Genomic DNA, 25700 nt, shown 5'->3' on the forward strand with positions numbered 1-25700 from the left:
GCTATGACCAACCTAGACAGCAAATTAAAAAGCAGAGAGACATTACTTTACTGACAAAGGTCCATCTAGTCAAAGCGATGGTTTTTTTCAGTAGTCATGTATAGGACCATAAAGAAAGCTGAGTGCTGAAGAATTGATGCTTTTGAACTGTGGTGTTGAAGAAGACTCTCTGAGAGTCCCTTGGACTGAAAGAAGATCAAACCAGTCAATCCTAAAGAAAATCAATCCTGAATATTCATTGGAAGGACTGATGCTGAAGCTCCAATACTTTGGTCACCTGATGTGAAGAACTGATTCATTGGAAAAGACCCTGATGCTGGGAAAGATTGAAGGCAGGAGGAGGAGGGGACGACAGAGGATGAGATGGTTGGATCACCAACTTGATGGACATGAGTTTGAGCAAACTCTGGGAGTTGGTGATGGACAGAGAAGCCTGGCCTGCTGCAATCCATGGGGTCGCAAAGAGTTGGATACAACTGAGTGACTGAACTGAACTGAATTGATCAGAGTCTTTGTACTTGATCTTCTTTCTCTTTGAAATAATCCTTTTCCCCACCTCCTTGCCTCCCACCCCACCCAGATTTCTGTTTAGCTGCCTTTGACTTATCATTCAGAACTAAATGCACATCTCCTGCTAAGAGAGATCTTCTCTGAGGACACTAAACAACCCAGCATCCGCATTCACTTGCTGCTACTAGTTTCCTGTTTTAATGTCATCATATGTATTAATAGTAAAACATAAATTGGGCTTCTCAGGTGGCACTGGTGGTAAAGAACTGACCTGCCAGTGCAGGACACCTAAGAGGTGCAGGTTCAATCCCTGGGTCCGGAATATCCCCTGGAGAAGGAAATGGCAACCCACTCCAGTATTCTTGCCTGGAAAATCCCATGGACAGAGGAGCCTGGCAGGCTATAATCCCTAGGGTCACAAAGAGTCAGACATGACTGAAATGACTTAGCACACATGCATGCATGCACTCAAAACATAAATTATCTGTTTATTTGTTTTACATAAAAATATGGTCTATTTTTTCAGTGAAGATATAAGCTTCTCAGCTGGAAGACTCTTGTTTAACTGTATCCCTGGTGTCTATTAATACTTGGAGTCTTGACGTCAGATTTAAGCCCTTGCTCTCAGCTGCTAGGACTCCGACTCTGCTGAGATCGTAAGTGTCTGTTGTTTCCTTTGCTTTCATTCATCCAGCTGAGATCAAGGCAAATACCACTAGTGTTATTTACCATTTTTATTTGGGAGAATCTTTGTTTGTTCTTTTCTGCCTTCTTCTCTTTGGAAGTAGATGTTTGGAACTCACTGAAACTTTGAAGCTGGTTTTATATAGGTTGGAATATCAGCCATGGTTTTAGGCAGATATTTTCACCTCTCTTTCTCTAAGGTTCCTCTTATATGAAACGGTGATGATCTTTTCCTATTTTTCAGAGTTTTATTTTATGTAATAAATAAGCGGATTTCACTGCATAAAGACAGTAATCAATTAATATCACTACTCTTATTCTATATTCATGGTTTATGTCTTATTATCTTAAGAGGATGGATGCCAGAGAGATTGGCCATTGATTCAATCTGTGGACTTCTAGTTCCACTGGCATCAACTTGGTCCTGTGAGATACTGTGCATCACCCTTCCACTAGCAAGGGCTTTTTCTGTGCCACCCTCAGTTCTTCCGGCTGGAAACAGATACAATGGAATGGACAGAAGCACAGTGAACAGTCCCAGATACTTATTTCTTGGGTTGTGTTGAGCAGCTTACACTTTTGTTGTTGTTTAGTCACTAAATCCGGAGAAGGCAATGGCACCCCACTCCAGTACTCTTGCCTGGAAAATCCCATGGGCGGAGGAGCCTGGTAGGCTGCAGTCCATGGGGTCGCTAAGAGTCGGACATGACTGAGCGACTTCACTTTCACTTCTCACTTTCATGCATTGGAGAAGGAAATGGCAACCCACTCCAGTGTTCTTGCCTGGAGAATCCCAGGGACGGGGGAGCCTGGTGGGCTGCCGTCTATGGGGTCGCACAGAGTCGGACACGACTGAAGCGACTTAGCAGCAGCAGCAGCAGGCACTAAATCTTGTCTGACTCTGCAACCCCATGGACTATAGCCTGACACGCTTCTCTGTCCATGGGGTTTTCTAGACAAGAAAACTGGAGTGGGTTGCCATTTCCTTTTCCAAAGTTACACTTTTATTTATTTTAATGGCTTAACTTTTGTTTTCCTCATCTACATAATAAGAATAATAATTGTATTATTATATATTATTGCATTATGGTTTTTATAGTGAACATCTCTGAGTTTGCCTTATGAGAATAGTCTTCAATTTTCTGGGATCTTCCTCCCAGTTCCACTTCCATTTCTTGTCATCCACATTTTCTTTTTTTTTTTTAAGTAATAGAGTTAATTAACCCAGAGGAGTCAACAAGATGAATAGAACTTTCTTTGCCAGGGTTTTTTGAATTGATGAGTGCAAAGAGAATATCTTTCCAGGGACAGACATTTTAAGATATAACTCTTTGGAGCCATTGGTAGCCCAGTTCCCTCCCAAAGGCAAAAAACTTGTCTGCAATAAGAAGGAATAAGTGACACATGCAGAGAAGAGCAGAGAGAGTAGAGAGACCCAGAAAAAACTTGAACTTTGAGTTGCTGGTTCTTAGTATTCCTGAAGCCACGCTGCCTTTGTGACTTTCATTCGTTTGGTCTGCTTGTTTAAACTTTGGAATTTGGTATTTAAATTTGGAATTGAGGCAAACTTTATCCTTTTTCACCAAAATGAGTTGGAGTCTTATTTCTGACACTTGCAAACAGAGGATCCAGAAAATCATCCAGCCTTGTGGACTTTTGTAAGTTGTGAACCTTCTCTGAGGCTTGGTTTCCTCAGCTATGTATGCATATATGTGTTACTTGCTCAGTTGTGTCTGACTCTTTGTGACCCCATGGACTTAGCACTCCAGGTGCCTCTGTCCATGGAATTCTCCAGGCGAGAATACTAGAGTGAGTAGTCTTGCCCTTCTCCAGGGAATTTTCCCAACCCAGGGATCAAACCCAGGTCTCCTGCATTGCAGGCAGATTCTTTACCATCTGAGTCACCAGGAAACTCTTCCTCAGCTATAAAGGGCACAATACTTACTTTTATTTGAACACCTAACATGGTGTCTGGCACATGATTGGTCGTTCATAAGTAACTATTAGCATTATTAACGATGAACTGCTGTCAGTGACAGAATCTGACTCATCTTCTCTCTTGCATTCTGTCTTATGAACAGGCCTTCAGAGGCAAAACAGACTGAATGGTATGCAGGAAGTACCATAAAGCAGAAAATCTTACAAAGACTTCTGGAAAGCTCACGCCATAGTCAAGCTAGGAAATTAATGGAATTTGGAATAGATAAGTAATGAGAAGAGAGATTAGATTAGCAAGGCTGGTGTAGTCAGGATTTCTCAAAGAGTTCCAACTACATAGTCTCCAGGGTACCAATTGAAATAATCTTGGTCCCTTTTTAAGTAAAACTTTTGATTGTTACTCTGAAAGCAGTTGTTTTCTTATTTAACACATGCTATTTACAGAAATAATAGGAGACATAAAATGATGGAAATGTTAGAAAATAGAGTAAGAGTTATGAGCCAGCTGTTCTAGAGGTAAGGAATATAAACATGAAACCACTTTCTCCTCCTTCATAGGAAGACAAGTTGTGATAAAATATTAGTTTCAGTGTAACATAGGCAATCACTCCACGCTTTTTAAAAATTTAATGAACTTTATTTTTAGAGCAGTTGGAGGTTCACAGCAAAATAGAACAGAAAGTATGGGGAGTTCTCATATTACATACAACCTCCCCTTTATCCATGTCTGATATCAGAGTGAGGTGTTGGTTACAATCTTCCACCACTTGGTAATATGCAGTTAAGTTGCCTCCATGTCTTCATGGTTCGATTGATCATTTCTTTTTAGGACTAAATAGCATTGTATTGTCTGGATATGGCACCATTAATTCATTTTCTTACTGAGGGGCATCTTGGATATTTCCAAATTTTAGCAATTGTGAATAAAGCTACCATGAACATCCATGTGCAGGTTTGTGTGGACATAAATTGTAGATTCATTTGGGTTAATATTAAGAAGCATGATTGCTGGATCATATGAAAAGAAAGAGTGTGGTTTTGTAAGAAACTGCCAAACTATTTCCCAAGGGATTATATAATTTTTCACTCCCAATAGCAATGAATGAGACTTTCTATTGCTCCAAATCCTTGCCAGCATTTGTTATTTCCACTGTTCTGGATTTTGGCCATTCTGATAGATATGCAGTGGTATCTCATTTTTAATTAGCATTTCCCTGATAACATGGAATGTGGAACATCTTTTCATACACTTATTTTCCATCCATATGTCTTCTTTGCTATTGTGTCTTTTCAGGTCTCTGTCCCACTTTTAAAATCAGGCTGTTTGTTTTCTTTTTGTTTTTAATTTAATTTTATTTTTTAAACTTTACATAATTGTATTAGTTTTGCCAAATATCAAAATGAATCCGCCACAGGTATACATGTGTTCCCCATCCTGAACCCTCCTCCTTCCTCCCTCCCCATTCCATCCCTCTGGGTCGTCCCAGTGCACCAGCCCCAAGCATCCAGTATCATGCATCGAACCTGGACTGGCAACTTGTTTCATACATGATATTTACATGTTTCAATGCCATTCTCCCAAATTTTCCCACCCTCTCCCTCTCTCTCAGAGTCCATAAGACTGTTCTATACATCAGTGTCTCTTTTGCTGTCTCGTACACAGGGTTATTGTAAACTGGAGCCTATTATACAGAGTGAAGTAAGCCAGAAAGAAAAACACCAATACAGTATACTAACGCATATATATGGAATTTAGAAAGATGGTAACAATAACCCTGTTTGTTTTCTTATTATTGAGTCTTAAGACTTCTTTGTATGTTTTGGATAACAGTCCTTTATCAGATGTGACTTTTGCAAATATTTTTTTTTTCTATTCTATGATTTGTCTTCTCATTTTCTTGAAGTTATCTTAGTAATCTGTGTTTTGAAATTGAAAATATAATTATTTATTTTGATGCACTTGCATTGACATGCTTTGCATTTAAGAACATCTCAAGACCATCATGATGCTTGATGTAATCTTCATGATGTTCCATCATCCTCCTCTGATTCTATGGACAGTTGTTTACAGGCCATCTCATGCAGTCCAGTTACGTCAGGATTACTGAGGTAATCCAGACAGCTGTTGCTATCTCTCTCCCTCAAGATATTTTCCAAAATTAGGGTAGGCAGAAATACCTTCATGATAAATTACAATATATCCTTAACTGATGTCAAACAAGACTATTATAGCACCTATTTTAAAAATCTTTATCAACATAGTACAAGTATGAAATGAATTGACTGTATCTCCTCCTGCTGCAAAAAAAGAGAAATGCAAGCATCTTACTTTATGTGAATAAAGTTGTATTCTTGTTGTATTCTCTAGGAGTGAACTTAAGAAGTAGTGGGGGTCAATTGACTTCTTCCATGAGGAGCAACTCGGCATAAAATCTTGCAAAACAAAAATTCATTGTAATTGCTAGACGTTCAGTTTTAAATATCCCCAGGCAAGAAGTCAATTTATTGTGTCTTTTATAGGGATTCAGTCACCCTTGGACCACAAGTGGATTTATATCTAATTCAAGCTCATTTTGCTCCTAATTCATCCTGATGGCTCCTTAGAATCTAGTTCTTAAAATGAGATGTTTTCTTGTTTATGTATTGATGTTCTTTATAGATGAGGCCAACAGTGGTCTCACACACACTGCTACTATGGGCTGAAACATTAGCGTGGCTAAGCCTTTTTATTTCATGTTACCTGGTGCTATATTGTGGGGTTTCAAAAAATATGCTTGCTTGAAAAAAATCAAACCTCTGCTTTAGAAAAAAAAAACTAACTTTATCTTTAGACCTCTCTGCTGTTCTCTCTTCACTGTTATAATGAAATTTTAATGCATGGCATATTTCCATTGTTACCTCAGCTGCCAGGAAACAGAATACCATGCACTGCCTGTGATAGAAACTGATTATTTTACTTGGCCATAGCCTGGGGACAAACCTCAATTGCCTCTGTGTCCTTTGGATAATTTTTAATTGCTACTTATTATCATGAGCATGTTTAATTTTTAGTCAATCTAAATGATTTTTTAAGACATTCCAGTGCATTCAATAACTTCTGTCAACAGAAGTTCTTGAGCTCTGGGCAAGTTAGTGAGTTGTCTCTCAGCTTGAAACCCATCCTTTTATATTCAGCTTTGTGATGCTGTCTGTGGCTAGAACTATGAAAATCACAATTTGGTTCTGGCAGTAGGCTCCGTGTAGACTTCACCAATAGGGAGAGACAGAGGGAGGTCACAAGTGTTGAAGAGGAAGAAAGGATATCCTCCTTCCTCCCTAGCTTCTTAGGGGCTTCCTGTCTGCTCTCTGTTCCCAGTATTTCACCCAAGTATGACTTCTTCATCCCATAGCAGTTGTTCCTTCTGAAAGCAACAGCTGGATCCAGTGTGCCACTGGTTCTTCCAGGATGAACAGAGCCCATTTCATCATTTATCACTTCCCAGCCCAACCTTCAACAGTCCTTCTTCAAAGGTCTGGGTCCCAAGCCTACCAGGTCACTCCTCTGAGCTCAGAGGCACCAGCCATGAGATCCCTCTTCTCAGAGCCCCAAGTTTCAACTCCACAAGGACGCTCTCCTAGGTTTCTGCATTTTAGAATTTCCAGCATCTCCCTTATCCCTGTGACTAAGCGGTGGTGTTTGCTTCCTGCTCTAGTTACTTCTGGGACACTCGAGAGTTTTCTTTGTACTGTTCTGGTACCTACTTCAGAGAAGACAATGACACCCCACTCCAGTACTCTTGCCTGGAAAATCCCATGGACAGAGGAGCCTGGTAGGCTGCAGTCCATGGGGTCGCGAAGAGTCGGACACGACTAAGCGACTTCACTTTCAATTTTCACTTTTCACTTTCATGCATTGGAGAAGGAAATGGCAACCCACTCCAGTGTTCTTGCCTGGAGAATCCCAGGGATGGGGGAGCCTGGTGAGCTGCCATCTATGGGGTCGCACAGAGTTGGACACGACTGAAGTGACTTAGCAGCAGCAGGTACCTACTTAACAAGCTCATAGTACTTAGCACTTCTTGGTACTAAATTTCCTGTCATCAAATAATGATGTAACTTCTGATTCCCAGTTGACTTCACTAATGCAGATACTAACCTGGATCAAACATAGTTCTAAGTGCCAGGAAACAGTCATGACCCACATAAATCTATTGCCTTCACAGAACTGATCTTATAGGGTTAGACATGCAACACACATAAATACTTATTATGATAAGTATTTTTTTCACAATTATTAAAATAAATACAGCCAAGTATGGGCTTCCCAGGTGGTGCTAGTGGTAAAGAACCTGCAGTGTTCATCGCAGCACTGTTTATAATAGCCAGGACATGGAAGCAACCTAGATGCCCATCAGCAGATGAATAGATAAGAAAGATGTGGTACATATACACAATGGAATATTACTCAGCCATTAAAAAGAATACATTTGAATCAGTTCTAATGAGGTGGATGAAACTGGAGCCTATTATACAGAGTGAAGTAAGCCAGAAAGAAAAACACCAATACAGTATACTAACACATATATATGGAATTTAGAAAGATGGTAATAATAACCCTGTATGAGAGACAGCAAAAGAGACACAGATGTATAGAACAGTCTTTTGGACTCTGTGGGAGAGGGCAAGGGTGGGATGGTTTGGGAGAATGGCATTGAGACATGTATATTATCATATGTGAAACGAATTTCCAGTCCAGGTTCAATGCATGATACAGGGTTCTCGGGGCTGATGCACTGGGATGACCCAGAGGGATGGGATGTGGAGGGAGGTGGGAGGGGGGTTCAGTATGGGGAACACATGTACACCCGTGGCGGATTCATGTCAATGTATGGCAAAACCACTACAATATTGTAAAGTAATTAGCCTCCAATTAAAATAAATAAATTAAAAAAAAAACAAAAAACCTGCCTGACAATGCAGGAGACGTAAGAGACGTAGGTTTCTTGAGTGGGGAAAATCCCTTGGAGGAGGACGGGATAACTCACTCTGGTGTTCTTACCTGGAGAATCCCACAGACAAGAGCCTTGTGATCCATAGGGTCCATAAGATTGCAAAGACTTGGACACAACTGAAGCAACTTAACATGCACAAATTCAGCCAAGTAAAGGGGAAAAGAGTGTCAGGAAGGGGCTGCTATTGTATTGTGTGGGATGGTAGAGAAAAGGCCTCTCTGGGCAGGTGACATTTGAGCAGATTTGAAGGAAGCATAGGATCAAATTATGTAGCTATGTGGATCAAGAGAGCATAGCATGTGCAAATGCCCTGGGGGTAATGCATGCTTACTATAGTCAGGAAATGGAAAGACCAGTATGTGTCTAGTAAAGAGTATGTATGCTCAGTCACTCAGTCAAAGAGAGCAAGTGGAAAAGTGATAGGAGATGAAAGCAGAAAGGAGGCGGGAGGCCAGAAGACCAGGTCCAGCAGGGCCCTGGAACTCAGAGTAAGGGTTTTGACTTTTCATCCTATTGAAATGGTAAGCAGCTAGAGGATTTCAAATATAGGAGGCACAAGCTAGTCCTCAATGATCAAAACCTTTTTCAGCATCTACTTTGTGCTAGGCATTTTTCAAAAAGCAGGTAATAGAGCAGTGAACAAAACTGGTTTATTCCTGCCCTTCTGATGGCAGAGACAGAGATGGAGCTCCCACACAGAGAGGATATGTAGCGTCTGCCCACAATGCCGGAGACCCGGGTTTGATCTCTGGGTTGGGAAGATCCCCTAGAGAAGGAAATGGCAACCCACTCCAGTACTCTTGCCTAGAAAATTCCATGGATGGAAGAGCCTGGTGGGCTACAGTCCATGGGGTCGCAAAGAGTCAGACACAACTGAGCGACTTCACTTTCTTTCACCATCATGGGGATAAAGATGTTTTAAAAGTGTGGTCAGATTCTGGATATATTTCATATGTAGTGACAAAAGAATTTTCTGATGATTAACATGGCTGCTCCCCAAATATGCTGGTCCTAATAATGACCTATAAGATTTAGCATGGTCTTATCTCTGCTTACATTTCTAATCTCTCTCCACTGGCTTCATCCTTATATGTGGCTCTTTCACGCAACAGAACACATTCCAGTTCCTCCAAAGAGCCGTATTCCCACTGGCTGGTGGTCTCTTGCCCATGCCAGTCCCCCTCGAGACCTTATTTACCTGACTAGTTTCTTCTTCTCCTCCTTCAAGCAGGGCTTATAGTTCCCCTATTCATAGAAGCTTTCCTGTTTTCTAGAGATGAGTTTAGACATCTCTCCTATGAGCAAAACCCCAAGGCTGCCTTGATCTTCTGCAGTTAATCAGACATATAGAAAGCTGTGCACACCTTTGTGGTAATCAAAACTTTATATGTTTAGTTATGTCATTAACTCTGTTTTGGCTTCAGAGCTCTTGGTTGAGGAAAGAGTTGAGGAAACGTCACTTTATACCATAGACACAAAACAAGAGGACCCAGAGCAGTAGAGATGCTTGGCAGGCATCATACCATCCAATGAATACTTGGCATGGACACTCCTCAATATGTTCATATTTAGAAGCAACCTTATAATAATGAAAAACAATTCAAATTGAATTTTTTTTTTATTTTTGCTCTGGAACCTAGTACTTTGCCATTATGGCCCTTAAAATACCCTTATTTTCTCAAGATTTTAATTATGCTCACTTTTCTTAAGGTCCTGTTTTTTACTCTTTGATTGTAAACATACAACCACTTTTAATCCACAGCTCATAGCATGCTGTAGAAAGAGCTATTTGCTTCTTCTATTAAAACAACATACAAAATATATCACATGTTCATTTCCCGAAATATGGAGTGAATTTCTTTAAACCTTGGAAACACTCCATTTCCATGAAATAAATTCTTCCCAGACTGGTAAATTCCCTGAGATTATCATAACAGACTTAAGTCGAACTGAGAAGGGATTTCTATTTTGAGAGAATAGTGCTTTTGGCAATCATCATTGGCAGCCTTCTCTAGACATCTTTTTGAGGATGGGATAACTCATCTGAATTCATCATAGCCAGAAATAAGGATTGTTGGTGCCTGATGTAGGTGCATTACCGGAAGGATGGTAAGTCTGGCTTAGTATTGCTTGCAAAAATTATTTATGGTTGGCACTCCCCATGTGTTTAAAAAAAAAAAAAAAACTCTTCATGTTTGGTTAAATGTTCCTGTCTTGCTTTTCATTGTTTATTTGAAGTCTACCTTCAAAATGCTCAAATTAAGGTTGTTGTTGGACAGATCTCTATCTGAAATCCAGGAAATAGTTTTCCTTTTGGCCCCCAGTTAGAAGCCACATCATGTATATTAATGCAGTTTTCTCATTCTAGATGACTTGTTGTTTCTCTGTTGCAGCCAGGCTTTTATTAACATGCTTAAACCAATAAATCCTCATCTGTACTGGAGTGAGCTAATTGTGTCGTATAATGAAGAAGGCTGAATTTCATTTGTCAAATTTATGTTCGCACACAGCCTGCCTCATTGAATGCAGACCAGCTTAAGAAGGAGGCATGTATCCAAAAAAACTACGCTGATTGAGTACTCCTCCCAAAACATCTTTCCTTGCTGACGACGTTTTAAGAACTTAATTCTGTACATTTTATTTTTGGTGAAAGTATGCAAATTCTTCCTACTAAAATATTTATAAATTTACTTAATGATATGTCATTTTCTTTTTAACATTTTTTATTGGAGTATAGTTGATTTATAGTGTTGTGTTAGTTTTGGGTGTACAACAAAGTGATCATTTATGTATACATACATATATATGTATGTACATCCATTCTTTTTAGATTCTTTTCCCATATTATTTTTAGATTCTTCTCTACTTTTATAGAGTATAGACTAGAGTTCACTGTGCTATACAGTAGGTTCTTATTGGTGATTTAGTTGCTAAGTCATGTCCATCTCTTGTGACCCCATGGACTGTAGCCTGCCAGACTCCTCTGTCCATCAGATTCTCCAGTCAAGAATACTGGAGTGGATTGCCATTTCCTTCTCCAAGGTTCTTATTAGTTATCTGTTTTGTATATAGTACTCTGTGTATGTCAGTTCCAATCTCCCAATTTATCCCTTCCCACCTTTACCCCTCAGTAACCATAAATTTGCTTTCTGCATCTGTTATTTTCTATTGGTTAGAATGCTTATCTTGCCCACAAACTCTTTCTTATATGAAAAATATCTCATTATTATCTTATTTTACTTCTCCTTAGAATGACTGCTCTGTTCTTCTTCACTAGGCTAAATCCTTTTCTCTTTTCAATCTAACTGAAATCTTACCTTGCACCCTTACCTCATTTGGGCAGAATATTGTGCAGATAATGGCAATTTCACTACTAAGTATGTTGTGTGCTCTTAGTGGAATTAATACAAGCACATATTTCCTGGATATCAAAGATTCATCCACCTATAAGAATGGCTTTAATTTATTGTTGTCTTAATGGAAATTTTAGGACATTGGAATTGAGTTCTATTTGTTTGCTTTTGCAACAATCCTGAGATTCATTGTAGAAGACATTGGTTTCTTTGACTTTTTCAGAAGTTATTTACCTTTATTCAGGTAATAGCACTCTGATGTACCTTAGGGGTCCTTCCAGTGATTCCTCTAGATGCCTCCTTCTGAACATATAACTGATTGGAATAATGGAGGTTCAGTTTGTAAACTCTTGTTCCACCTGTTAGCTCAGAGAAGTGTTCATTGCATAAGAGTTGGGAGTGTAAGGATATTACCCTTGAATTCTGGGGGCCATTGTGATGGGAAAGCATACTTGAAAATTAAGCCCTTTCAGAAGAAAGAGGCATATGAGAGAGATTATGTCTCTCAGGCATATGTCAGACTTCCTGACAATATCGAGTACCTGAATCCAAGTGTGCCAGAAGCTAGAAACTCCTAGGTTTGTTTTTTTTTTATAAATAGTCAAGAAATTTCTTTTATTTCTTACCTATTTGTGTTGTTATTTATACAAATTTGGGTTGTTTCAATATTTGCAGTTGAAAGAGCTCAGTATTTGAGTCTTGATTTTATAATTGAAATTAAGCTGAAAGATTTAAACAGCTGTGGAGCTGATAGTAAATGAAACTGAAATTGCTAGTCTGCCTCTCTGGTCCATTCTCTGTCTGCTCTACCACATTCCATTACAATTTCCTAGTATGTTTTGGCTCCCATGTTGATGTATTTTGACTCCTCCAAAATTATTTATTTATTTAGATGGGTAAAGTCCATGACTTGCAGTTGTAACATTTTTTCCTAGTATTTTGGAGGAAGAGAATATGAGGGACACTGAAACTTTTGTATTCTAAGTATTTATAATAGAAGCTCCATTAATACCCATTGCATTTTCTGGTGTTTAATATTCATTGTATGTGGTCTTTCTTTGGGTTCAAAGAACCTTGCTTGAAGTCAAAGTAATTCTTATTCATAGAGCAACGTACTAGTCTTTGAGTCTGTGTTATTCCAGTGTCTGTTGTCCATAATCCCTGTCTCCGTCAATCTGTGTTATTTTCAGAAGCACAAAGACGTTGAGTTGGACCATCACAAGGACACGTATATTGGAAATACCGGGAAAATTATGACTATTCTTAGGCTGGATCGAGAAACAGGGTTGAGAGAAACATCTAAAATTTCATTCCTGGAATTGTCACTGCATTTCAGGGTGGCCTTGGACAAAGTTATTTTTCTAGGTTTCTCCAAAAGGAAGAGAATAAGGGTGGAAGAGGAATAACTGAACATTTCCAAAAGAATACATTTTTTTTTTCTTTTTTCAATGTTAAGTACTACAGTCCCATTTTCCTGAAATTACTGTAAATGCACAGGCCAGATCTCAGAGAGAGCCTTTTGAAATTCCAAAAATAGTTATTTTCATTTATAGCTAGAAGAACAAAAACAAGAGCAAAACAAATAGAAAACAGGCTGGGTGCACTCACAAAGCTCCAGGCAGGTGGGTCCTTCTGGTCAGTGTCACTTCCTAAGACCTAATTAGCTAGTCTGCCTTGGTGGCATTTTCAGAAAGGAAACTGGAATCCTTGCCTGTAAACGTCCCCATTAGCTCAGTGTATGTGTTTTCATTGGCCCTTGGAGAAGACTCAAATTCTATTATGGTTTTGTTGATGGCTAACAGTGTTCTTGGCGCGGAACGAGATATAGAAGAAGGTACCAGATCCGCCCAAAGGCGTTTGCAACCTGAGTTAGTAAAACAAATAACACGCTATTAGTCTTGACCTTGTTGGAAACTGGGCTTAAATATCAGTACTACTCAATTCCAGAGTATTTTTATTTATGCCCCTCTGGGACGGGCAGGGATGACATTGTGGAGTAACCATATTGCCTGGTATGCTTCCTTTCGTCCATTTTTGGCATGTCTGTCTTTCTTCCATACTCCAGGGCTTTTTCTGTGGCTGAGACAACCACATACATGGTCTTAGCATCCATTTGCTTGGATGTAATATTCATCTTCACTTTAGTTCATTATAGTTAACTCTCATTTTTCTCCATCTACTGTTTGTGGCAGAAAAAGTATTGGCCCAGATAAACCTTAAGTAGTTTTTTTTTTAATATGAAAACACTTTTTTCTTATATATATTTGTGTGAATATTCATGACACTTCAAACAAAGCAGTGAATGAGTGTGAAGACCCTATTAGACAGTAATTGCAATTTATCCAACATCCTCTGCCCATGTAGTTTGTTTGTTTGTTTGTTTGTTTTTCCATATTGTTAGGGAAAGAATATATTACACCTCAGACTTCCTGGCGTTCGTACCTTTGGGAAGGGTAGGTGAAACAGAAGAAATAGTGGGGGAAAGTGGAGAATCACCGGTGTGGCAGAGCTTGGAAAAAGGAGTCAGGCAATTAATAATTTGAAAGCCCATTTTTTTCAAATGAGCTGGTCTCAGGTTATTGCCAAGGAGAAGGACATATGAGAAAGAATAAATAAAAAGAGCTGTTTAAAGAGTTAAGCAGGGTTTCCCTGGTGGTCCAGTGGTTAAGAACTCACTTTGTGATCCATGGGACACTGGTTTGATCCCTGGTCCAGGAAGATCCCACATGCTGTGGGTCAGCTAAGCCCATGCACTGCAACTACTGAAGCCCAAGACCCTAGAGCCCATGCTTTGCCACCACAGAAGCCACTGCCCTGAGAAGCCTGCTCAGTGCAACCAGGAGTAGCTACCTCTCACCACAACTAGAGAAAAGCCCACATAGCGATGAAGACCCAGCACAGTGAAAAATAAAATAATTATTAATTAAGTTTTTAAAAGAGTTAAGCAGATTGTTGATCTTGCCGCTAGTTCATATATATAACTCCTGCTTATAAGCCATCCAACGTATGCTGGGTTTGGTTCAGTTCAGTTCAGTTCAGTCTCTCAGTCATGTCCGACTCTTTGTGACCCCATGGACTGCAGCACGCCAGGTCTCCCTGTCCATCACCAACTCCCGGAGTTTACTCAAACTCATGTCCATTGAGTCGGTGATGCCATCCAACCATCTTATCCTCTGTCGTCCCCTTCTCCTCCCACCTTCAATCTTTCCCAGCATCAGAGTCTTTCCAAATGAGTCTGCTCTTCACATCAGGTGGCCAAAGTATTGGAGTTTCAGCTTCAACATCAGTCCTCCCAATGAACACCTAGGACTGATCTCCTTTAGGATGGATTGGTTGGATCTCCTTGCCGTCCAAGGGACTCTCAAGAGTCTTCTCCAACACCACAGTTCAAAAGCATCAATTCTTCGGCACTCAGCCTTCTTTTTAGTCCAACTCTCACATCCATACATGAATACTGGAAAAACCATAGCTTTGACTAGATGGACCTTTGCCAGCAAAGTAATGTCTCTGCTTTTTAATATGCTGTCTAGGTTTGTCATAACTTTTCTTCCAAGGAGTAAGGGTCTTTTAATTTCATGGCTGCAGTCACCATCTGCAGTGCCTTTGGAGCCTCCCAAAATAAAATCTCTCACTCTTTCCACTGTTTCCCCATCTATTTGCCATGAAGTGATGGGACTGGATGCCATGATCTTTATTTTCTGAATGTTGAGTTTTAAGCCAACTTTTTCACTCTCCCTCTTTCACTTTCATCAAGAGATTGGTGTATAAAGCTAATTGAAATCTGCTGCTTAGGATTAGTCTACATCAGTGAAACAAATGGACTATGGCCGCATGCATTAGCATGGATGAATCTTATTATTTTTTTTCAACTATTCCCATCTTAGAATTTTCATCAAAGTTAAATACACCTTTAATAATCACTTTAGAATGTAAACTCTTACCTGTTTAAAAAAATTGGGGATGGATTATTTGAAATAGAATCAATGGATCAAGGGATATGAACATTTTCATACTTGATATACTGTTTAAAGTTTTCAGAGTTATAATTAATTCAAATTTTCATTGGCTAAATTTTCATTATTGAAATTAATTTACATTTTCACTTGACTGAATCATATAGTGCTATGTTGAATAGAAGAAGCCAGACACTAGCGACTAGAGACTGATAACTCTATTTCAGTGAAGTTCAAAAGCAGGCAGTTCATCTATGGTGTTAGCACTCTGCATAGTGTAACCCTTGGAGGGGTGGTGCCTGAAAGATGAAGGCACTTTGGGATGTCTGAAATGTTCTATTTCTTGGTCAGGATGATAGTTGTATGGGTGTGCGCCCCTTGTGAAAATTTATCAAGCTGTAACCTTGAAATTGGTGTAATTTTCCTGTTTATATTTTCTATTTAATTTTAAAAAGATTACTTAAAAATTGTTTATGTCTGTTAGAGACGTTTGCATGCATAATATGTGTCATTTGGAGCCACTTTGGCTAAATAGTTGAATTTGCTTGTTTTTCAAATTAGTAATTTCAAATTGGGAAATATTTGTTACATAAATAATTTCCAGTTAATAAAAGGAGTCAGTATGTCTTGGACAGTAGACTGATGGATACCTAAGGACTGTGGCTGATATGCAGCCTTATCATAATCAAAGGCAGTTAAGCCAAGAGCAGAGTGCTGTTCGTGCGTGAGCACTCAGTCCTGTCTGTGAGTTCAGAAGGAGAGCAGTGAGACTGGATGATGGCACTTTTGTGGGGGAGGAAAGATGGTCTGTACGCCATTGTTCCTCTGGTCCTGAAATGCGTGGCCGCTACTGTGACCCTCCTTCACTCCATGGCCCACTTCTGTCTGCCCAACCTTTCTCCATGTTCTCTCTCCCCCGCTTCCTCTCTCTGTCTCTCTCTCTCTCTCACACACAAGGAAAGCAGACCTTTAAAAGACTATGGTGGACCTGGTGTATAAGAGAGCAGAAAGAGAAGAAATAAGACCCAGCAATAAGAGAGATGAGGAGGAAAACAAAGGGGAAAGTGAAAGAAATCACGACAGATGTATGAGGAGCAACTGAATAAACTTTAAACGAAGACCAACTAATAATGACAAAATTATAGGGGCTTCACACAATTCTATTTTTTATTAATTGACTAATTGATTTTAATTGGGGGATAGTTACTTTACAATATTGTGATGGTTTTTGACATACATCAGTATGAATCATAGGCGTACATGTGTCCCCTCCCTCCTGAGCCCCCTTCGACCTCCCTCCCCACCCCATCCCTTCAGGTTGTCACAGAGCACCAGCTTAGGGTGCCCTGTATCATATTTTTAAAAAATATTCAAAATATACTTAGTATATGCTAGGTGCTGCCCCTATGCTACATGCCCTATATAATTCCATTTAATTCTATTCTTATAACTTTGAGAAATCAGGAGGATTTTGAACACCCTATGTCAGATTCCAGTCTACACACACTCTTATTCACTAAACTAAATCCTCTTATTCAGAGCCCATTGAGTCAGAATAATAATGCAATATATAAGTATTTTATTTATTTTAGATATTTATTTATTCTCAAGGACCTTTATTTCAAATTTTATTTTTAAAAACATTATTGTGGTAAGAACATGTAACTTGAGATATACCCTTTTAACAAATTCTTGAGTGTGACATAACATTACTGTTGACTAGAGTGCAATGTTGTACGGCAGGTCTCTAGAATTGATTCATCTTGCTTAACTGAAACATTATGCCCACTGACTAGTCACTCCCCATTTCTCTCTTCCCTGTCATTGGTAACCATCATTCTGCTACTTGATTCTATGAATTTGATTATTTTAGAGACCACATAAAAATGGAATCATGAGTGTTTATCTGGCTTATGTCATTTACCATAATGCCCTCAAGGGCCATCCATGTTGTCACATACTGCAGAATTTTATTTTTTTAAAGCTGGATACTATTGTATACATGTAAATATCACTTTTTCTTTATCCATTTGGCTGTCAGTGGATCTTTAGGTTGTGTCCCCAACTTAGTTATTGTGAATAACGCTGTGAATATTGTATTAATAGTGCTTTCAGATCCTGATTTCAGTTCTTTGGGATAAATACCCAAAAATGGGATTTCTGGATCACATGATTGTTTTGCTTTTAATTTTCTGAGGAACTCCCATACTGTTCTCCGTAGTGGCTGTGCAATGTTGCATTCCTACAACAGTGAACAAGGGTTTCAATTTCTTCCTACTTATACATTTGTCCCCACCAACATATTTCATCTTAAATGATTTGTTTTTGTTCCTTCTGATCAATATGTGCATGTGGCCACGTGTGGTTCCCTGTGCCCATTGGTATCTGCTACTTGTTACTGGCTGTGACCCTATCATTTGGGCTTTAACCAGTGTTGGCCTACAGCTGGGCAGGACTGCACGGAGCCACTCCAGGCTGCGTGGATCCTCTGGCCACTCTGGTCTGGACTCATTCCGCCTTACCATCCATCCTCCTCACCAGAGCTTATCTGGAACTTTACCAGCTCCCAAGGGTAAAGATAGGTCACTGGTCAGATGACCATGTGCCTTTAACTGCTGACCCTGATCTGTGTGTACTGGCTTTGAGGGAAAATTCTTGTGGCTTCTTTTTACTCCTGGTTTATATTTAAGCAAAGATTAGATTTGCTACACTCGTCTCACTGACACATGAAAGGTTGGGTGTGCAGTATGCCACAAAACCAATAGACTATAGAAGTCAATTGGGCCAAATATATGTGATCAAATGGAGCATTCACATTTAAATGGCTGTAAGTTTTGTAAAGGTCAGTTAAAGGGTCATTGCAAGTATTTGAGTATCCATGACCTGCAAGCATTGTGTTGGCCAAAATATTTGTTTGAGTTTTTCCATAACATCTTACCCAGTATTATGCCAGGTAATTTTGGGAATACAGAGGTGTGATGTCAAAGGCGGGAATGTAGAAACAACTGAATCAGATTGTCAAATACTGTGCTAAAAAACAAACTGTGGTGAGGGCCAAGAGGCATGTGAAAAGATGCTCAGTGTCACTAATTATTAAGGAAATGCAAATCAAAACTAAATGAGATATCAGTTCACACTGGTTAGAATGGCCATCATCAAAAATCTACAAATAAATTCTGGAAAGGGTGTGGGAAAAAGGGAACCCTCCTGCATTGTTGGTGGGAATCTAAATTGGTACAGTCACTATGGAGGTTCCTTAAAAAACTAAACAGAAATACCATATGACCCAGCAATTCAACTCCAAGGCGTATCTCTGAAGAAAACCATAATTTGAAAAGATACGTGCACCCCAGTGTTCACCGCAGCACTAACTTACAGTAGCCAGGACATGGAAGCAACCTAAATGTCCATCAGCAGAGGGATGGAGAAAGAAGATGTGGCACATACATACAATAGCATATTACTCAGCAATGAAAATGAACAAATAATGCCATTTGCAGCAACATGGATGGACCTAGAGATTGTCACACTGAGTAAAGTAAGTCAGATAGAGAAAGACAAATATCATATTAAACCATTTATATGTGGAATCTTAAAAAAAAAAGGTACAATTGAACTTATCTGCAAAACAGAAATAGAGTTACAGATGTAAAAAATAAACTTACGGTTGCCAGGAGGTAAGAGGGGGAAGGATAAATTGGAAGATTGAGATTGACACATATATAATACTATATATATTAAATAGATGACTAATAAAGACCTGTTGTTTAGCACAGGGAACTCTACTCAATACTCTGTAATGGTCTAGATAGGAAAAGAATCTAAAGAAGAGTGGATATAAGTATATGTGTAACAGATTGATTTTACTGGACACCTGAAAGTAACACAAAATTATAAATCAACTATACTCCAGTAAAATTTTAAAAAATTTCTATGCATTGTCAATAGCAAATGCTGAATATCTTTGTTAAATAAAGTGAAAATACTACAAAAAGAAAAAAACAGTGTGCTGAATGAAGATGATTAAGAAAAGGAGCTTAGCATGGGCACATACTAAGATGGGATACATGGTCACTTAAATATACAGATAAAATGATCTACACAAATGATCACTTCTATGTTTTTGCAGATCAGATATAATGATAATTGGTGGTTTGTGTAGAGTATGTCTTCATTGGCCAAATAAATTATGGCATGCTAGAGTCTGACACGACTGAGCGACTTCACTTTCACTTTTCACTTTCATGTGTTGGAGAAGGAAATGGCAACCCACTCCAGTGTTCTTGCCTGAAGAATCCCAGGGATGGGGGAGCCTGGTGGGCTGCCATCTATGGGGTTGCACAGAGTCGGACATGACTGAAGCGACTTAGCAGCAGCAGCAGCAGTTTAAGAAAATATATGTAGATTTCTCTACAGTAGGATCTTTCTTAGCTTTTTTTGAATGATACTTTCTAAACTTCAAGAGAGAGATGAGTTTTCTGACATCCCACATGTTTTGCCCCTCAAAAACATTTTTATATGAGATATCTTGCAGAATTAGTTTTTAGAAAGTCTGGAGACAATAGTTTGACATTTTCCAAGTCATCTGCCTGTCATTTCATGTTTTTCTTTAAGTCTGAAGGAGAAAATCTAGGTAGCACAATGTAGTGGAAAAGTGCCTGGAGAGTAGCCCAAGATCTAGGCTTATCACTCACGGTTGTTTTGGTTTTACCTACTAACGTACTAGGAAGATAAATCCATCCCTGCTTTCCTAAAAAAAAGTGAACCTAACTTGAGACTTCTTGACCCAGAATCTGCAGCAGTCAAAGGATTTCAGGTTTTCTAAGTTAGGGAAGAAATACAGGTATAAAAACTCTTTAGGTGCATTCTCTACATGCATTTTTCTTTTTTTCTCAAAATACTCAGCTCTGAGCATTTACCTTCCGGCTCATTTTGTGTTTGCCCAGAAAAGCCCCCTCAGTGGAATAGATCACTGTTGGAAGAGCTCTAAAGGGACATGTCAGTTCGAGTCTTCTATCTTACACATGAAGAATATAAACGTTCTTTGGAGATTGACCTTCTCTTGGGTTGCAGTAGTAGTTAGAGTCATAAAGTCACCTGATTCAGAGTCTGTGCCACTTCTATAGTGGCACACAGCAACCCTAGGAGATCTCTGAGGGTTGAATCCGTTGACACAGGGCTAACCTATGGGAAATGCCCAGGGGAAGTTTGTCAGTTTCACCCAGCTCCTCCTACTCTTCTCAGACTACTCAACTTAAATATAGTTACTCTTATCTCTTGGGGAAAAATATTGAACACAAGCAATTAGGATTCAAAAACTCCATCCGTCTGTTAGGGATTTACCTAATTGTCCCAGAATGACAGTCCCCCTCCCCCTCCCAAACACAAACAAACAAAAAACCCCTATTAACAGATCTTAGATTCCATTCTCTCAAGGGTCCCAGGAAATGATTGAGTTTAACACTTGAGGGTTTCAGAATAAGCGCTGGGGAAAATGCATGGTGTCCGTAAACCTCAAGCAATTTAGTTGTGGCTGCCGAGGCATCCACAGAAAGAGGTTTTCAATTGGTATATTTATACTTTCTTTACTTAGTATTGATTCTAAATAAGGATAAAACCCACCCTTGATGGGAAGCCTATGAGTAAGAACAGATGAATTAAAGTTTGTTTTATCTTCCCACTTTCCTTCTGCTGTAGCCAAAAAAAGCCTTCCTTTTAGAGGCAAACGGGATGTATTCTAGCGGCGGCAGCCACTGCTTTCAGAACAGCTTAAGGATGAAGCGGTAGGATGGCCTTGGGCAACAAAGGTGCTGGGTCCTGGTGCAAGTTCAGGGTTATAGAAACCTTTTGTCTATAAAACTGGGGGAAACAGACTATCTTGAAGGCCCAGAGTCCTATGAACTTGCTCTCCGACATGCTGTGTGTTGATGCCGGAGCCGGCCACTTTCTAAACCCTGTATTCCTCTTACAACACCTGCTTTGGAGTCATTGATAAAGCAAGTGCTCTCCCTTTCCCTTAGGTCTTGCACCAGACAGATTTCACCTTATGTATTTGCTTATTGATTATTTGTAGGATTGAGAATAATCTGTGAGTAATTTGCCTTATGTCAGAAAATGAGTAGAGAGAATGAATGACCAAGGTACGATTGTTTAGACATTGTCTGCTCATAGTGTTGTGTGTGTGTGTGTGTGTGATGTGTGTGTGTTATATGTTGTTGTTGCTAAGTTGTATCCAACTCTTTTGCAACCCCATGAACTGTAGCCCACCAGACTCTGTCCATTCTCCAGGCAAAAATACTGGAGTGGCTTGTCATTTCCTTCTCCTAGGGATCTTCCCTACCCAGGGATCAAACCTGTGTCTTTTGCATTGGCAGGTAGACTCTTTGCCACTGAGCCACCAGGGAAGCCCATATGTGTTACTGTAAAACATCATTAAATCAAACCCACTCAAATAGGAATTGTGACGATTCTACGAAGCGTCCAAGTTCATCTGTGTTTCAGGTATGCAGTAAAGTTGGTGAACATATGGAGACTGCATCCATACTTTAAAGAACAGTCTTTTCTGACACTCTGGTCATTCTACCCCTACCTAGATAGAGTCTGCACCTACCTGCAGCCTATTTTTTAAGTTTGAGCACACAACTACTCTACCCTGTGAAGTGACATTGCTAGGGCTTGACTGATAGGATTTTACATCCTGAAGTTCCCTTTATCTCCTCCTATTGCCCCTTATCTTATATGGTTTATGTAAAATGTCCTGATTAAGGTCAACCCTCATTCTCTACCATTCAAATTCACTGTTTTCTTTCCCACAGTTTCAGAGTTCAGGAGTTCCATGATAATTTACTCATACCTCCAATAGAGTACTTATTTCATTCTGCCTGATATTATAGTAAGATATTGAAAGAAAGATAATAACAAAATAGAAAAAGAACAGGCTTTGGAAATACAGAAGAGATTTCAGCTTTGGAAAACTCTAGCTGAAAAATGTTAGGCAAGTTATTGAGTCTGTTTACATCTTAGTTTCCTTCTCTCTAAAATGAGCATAATAATGACCTTGCCATTTTTTGTCATCATAAAATGAGCTAATAGATATAAAGAGCCTTGCACCATGCTTATTGGGTGGTGGGTAATAATTATAGATTGTTATTATTAATAAGAATGGTATAGAAATTTTATCTTTCTGTCATTTTTGTAATGTTTTCATCTTTGGAAAACTGTATCTGTTTCAAAAATATTTGTTGAAGAAAGGAATAACTCCCTTGTCATGTTTTAAATTCCTGTTATCCTTATCAGTTCAGTTCAGTTCAGTCGCTCAGTTGTGTCCGACTCTTTGCGACCCCATGAATCGCAGCACGCCAGGCCTCCCTGTCCATCACCAACTCCCAGAGTTCACTCAGACTCATGTCCATCGAGTCGGTGATGCCACCCAGCCATCTCATCCTCTGTCGTCCCCTTCTCCTCCTGCCCCCAATCCCTCCCAGAATCAGAGTCTTTTCCAATGAGTCAACTCTTCGCATGAGGTGGCCAAAGTATTGGAGTTTCAGCTTTAGCATCATTCCTTCCAAAGAACACCCAGGGCTGATCTCCTTTAGAACGGACTAGTTGGATCTCCTTGCAGTCCAAGGGACTCTCAAGAGTCTTCTCCAACACCACAGTTCATCCGTATAGAGCTGCTACAAAATTTCATGCAATCTACTCAATGAATAAAGAATAGAGTTGTTGATGATGCAAGCAGAGGTGTGATGATACAATGACATGATTGTTCCAGACTGTTTCATTTATTCACCAACATAGCAGTTCCATGGGACAACACTTGGGACTGACATTAAGTTTATCTTGAGAATTTTCTGTGTACTAGGCGCTGTACTTGGAGGATAGCAGTGGTCAGCAATAGCAATTGGTAATTATTGATCATCAGTAATTTTACCTGGGCCTAAACATCGGGTTTTAGATGGATTAATTATTACAAGCAATACCAACAATCATTTTATGAGCAAGATAGTAATAGTGTCTTCAGTTTACAAAATTGAAAGTCCAAAGAGGTGAAATAACTAATCCAAGTTTATGGAGATACAATGGCCAACACTGCACTCAGACTCAGGCACCTGACTCACCAGACCCACTGTTCCTGCTCTGTCAGGTAAGACTTTATCCTCAGGCAGTTTCCACTCTAATCAAATAAAGGCAATCAATGTAATGTAATGCACTCTCCAGTCCGAGATGATTCAGAGCACATAGGAGATGCCATCAGAAAAGCAATGGACTTCCTAGGCATTCTGACTCCCCACTTCCCCCAGTTACTTCCTCTGTTAGACTTGAAAACCTCTTGGCTCATTATTGGTGGGTTTTCCCCTCACTTTCTCATAGAACTTCTGTGATTCATTTAGCTGGAGGTTTCAACTGTGAGGGAAAGTACCAGTCTTTGGTCATGTTACTCATTGGCTATGTAGAGGAGTTACATGCGGTCACTCAAAGACATCAGACATTTGATTGTGTTCATAATAATGCTGCTACTGACATCTAAACTCAATACCCCTCTGCTATCTCTAGTTCCTCTGAAAAACAGTTCTGCAAACACAGCAGTAACTGTTCTCAGAATACTTTCTGCATGGACTTTGATTCTTGCGAGTGTGGGTCTGGGAAAAACCAGAGAAAAGATAAATTAGTATAGCAGTAGCAGGCTGGCCAGACTTGTTCACATTCTATGTGTACAATAGCTATCCTCAGAGTCACTTAAAGAAACCATCAGGATTCCAAGGAGAAGGAATGATCAAATACATATGTACACTATTATGTATAAAATAGATAACTAATGCGAACCTCCTATATAACAGTGAACTCTATTCAATGCTCTATGGTGACGTAAGGGGATATATGTATATGTGTAGCTGAGTCACTTTGCTGTACAGCAGAAATTAGCACAATGTTGTAAAGCAGCTAAACTGTAATTTTAAAAAAGCCTCTTGGAAAGTAAATAAATAGTTGTCTTTCTCTCAGCTGTCAGGGAGGAGACTAGACATTGCCCGCTTCTAGTGACTCATGTTAAGTTCTTTACACACAAGTTTTCCTTGAATTAGGATTTTTAACTTTTTGTTACATTCCTTTGTTTGTACCTTGTCTTAGGGGCTGCCTACCTGATTAATGAATGCATTCATACCTAATTGCCATTTGACAGAGAAAAAGTTCTTATACAAAGAGATGGAAGGAAGGAATCCAAAACACAGATGGAGACAAGCTAAGGCATGCTGAAGGCATTATTAACCAAAGGAAGAATATCCTTACAGTTGGGGAAAAGGGAGCTGGGAAAGAACAAGGCAAATTCCCTTTTGCCTTGAGCTGGTTCAGTTATCTTGTTGATAAATATTACAACCATTCATTCATTCTTTATTTAGCCTTCCCTCTCCTCCAGACACTAGAGGAGGGCATGGCAACCCACTCCAGTATTCTTGCCGGGAAGATTCCATAGACAGAAGAGCCTTGGTGGGCTATAGTCCATGGGGTCCAATGAGTCGGACACCACTGAGCATGCATGCTGCTTCTCCAGACGTGGTACCAGGCAGTCACCAAGAGAAATACAAAGAGGAAGGAAACTTGGTGCCTCCTTCAGGTCCACAGTCTAGCAGTGGACGCATGCCTGCACAACTAGGGTTACAGAAAGGCTGATTTTACAAAGTATGGAAGTGGACACCGTGGCTTATAGTCATGGAACCAGTGTCCTTTTTATCTGGGTCTCCATAAAGCAAAATAGGAAATGGAGAGGCAGACATGCCTAGGAGTCTGGGAGGAAGTTCACCTCCTGCTTGGTGGAGTTGCCTTCAGTGCTTGTATACTTGCCTACATCCTGGGAAACCCTGCAGGCAGTCCCTTGGCCTCTCGGGAATTTATGTAACATGTTTTGCTAAGTATGTCCGAGGCAGGGGTGTGCAGATAGATAATGAGAATCTAGCAATTAGAGCTAAATATTTTGTATTTTTTATGTGCCAGACACTGTACTAGTCTGTTTAATGATCTTGGCAACAGTACAAGTGCTTTTATTATTCCCATTTTACAGATAAAGAAACTAATGCTGAAGGAAGTTCAATAATATGCTCACGGACACACAAGTGACATGGCAGAGCTGCGATTGCCTTCAGTAGTTCAATTTTAAGTCCTAAGCCTTAATCATTCTTTCTGGATACCCAGTACCTCATAATGCAGGTAAGTGGAATCTCCATTTGCAAGAAGCTCTAAAAGAATGTATCATGATAGGGATCCAGAGGGATCTGTGG

At 39.6% G+C, this 25700-nt stretch overlaps 1 long non-coding RNA gene across 9 annotated transcripts in view; it reads left to right on the plus strand.

Annotated features, from left to right (window-relative positions):
• Positions 1–25700, plus strand: part of LOC102413604 — a 347952-nt gene that overhangs the window by 151052 nt on the left and 171200 nt on the right. For 8 of the 9 annotated variants that reach the window (XR_006544733.1, XR_006544734.2, XR_003103454.2 and 5 more), the window contains one exon: positions 25484–25629. This is a non-coding gene — a long non-coding RNA (uncharacterized LOC102413604). Of the gene's footprint in view, positions 1–21784; positions 21931–25483; positions 25630–25700 lie in introns of those variants that run through there. The other variant, XR_003103460.3, reaches the window with a different exon arrangement.

This window comes from Bubalus bubalis, chromosome 15 (genome assembly GCF_019923935.1).
Source record: "Bubalus bubalis isolate 160015118507 breed Murrah chromosome 15, NDDB_SH_1, whole genome shotgun sequence".
Classification (NCBI taxonomy): Eukaryota; Metazoa; Chordata; class Mammalia; order Artiodactyla; family Bovidae; genus Bubalus; species Bubalus bubalis.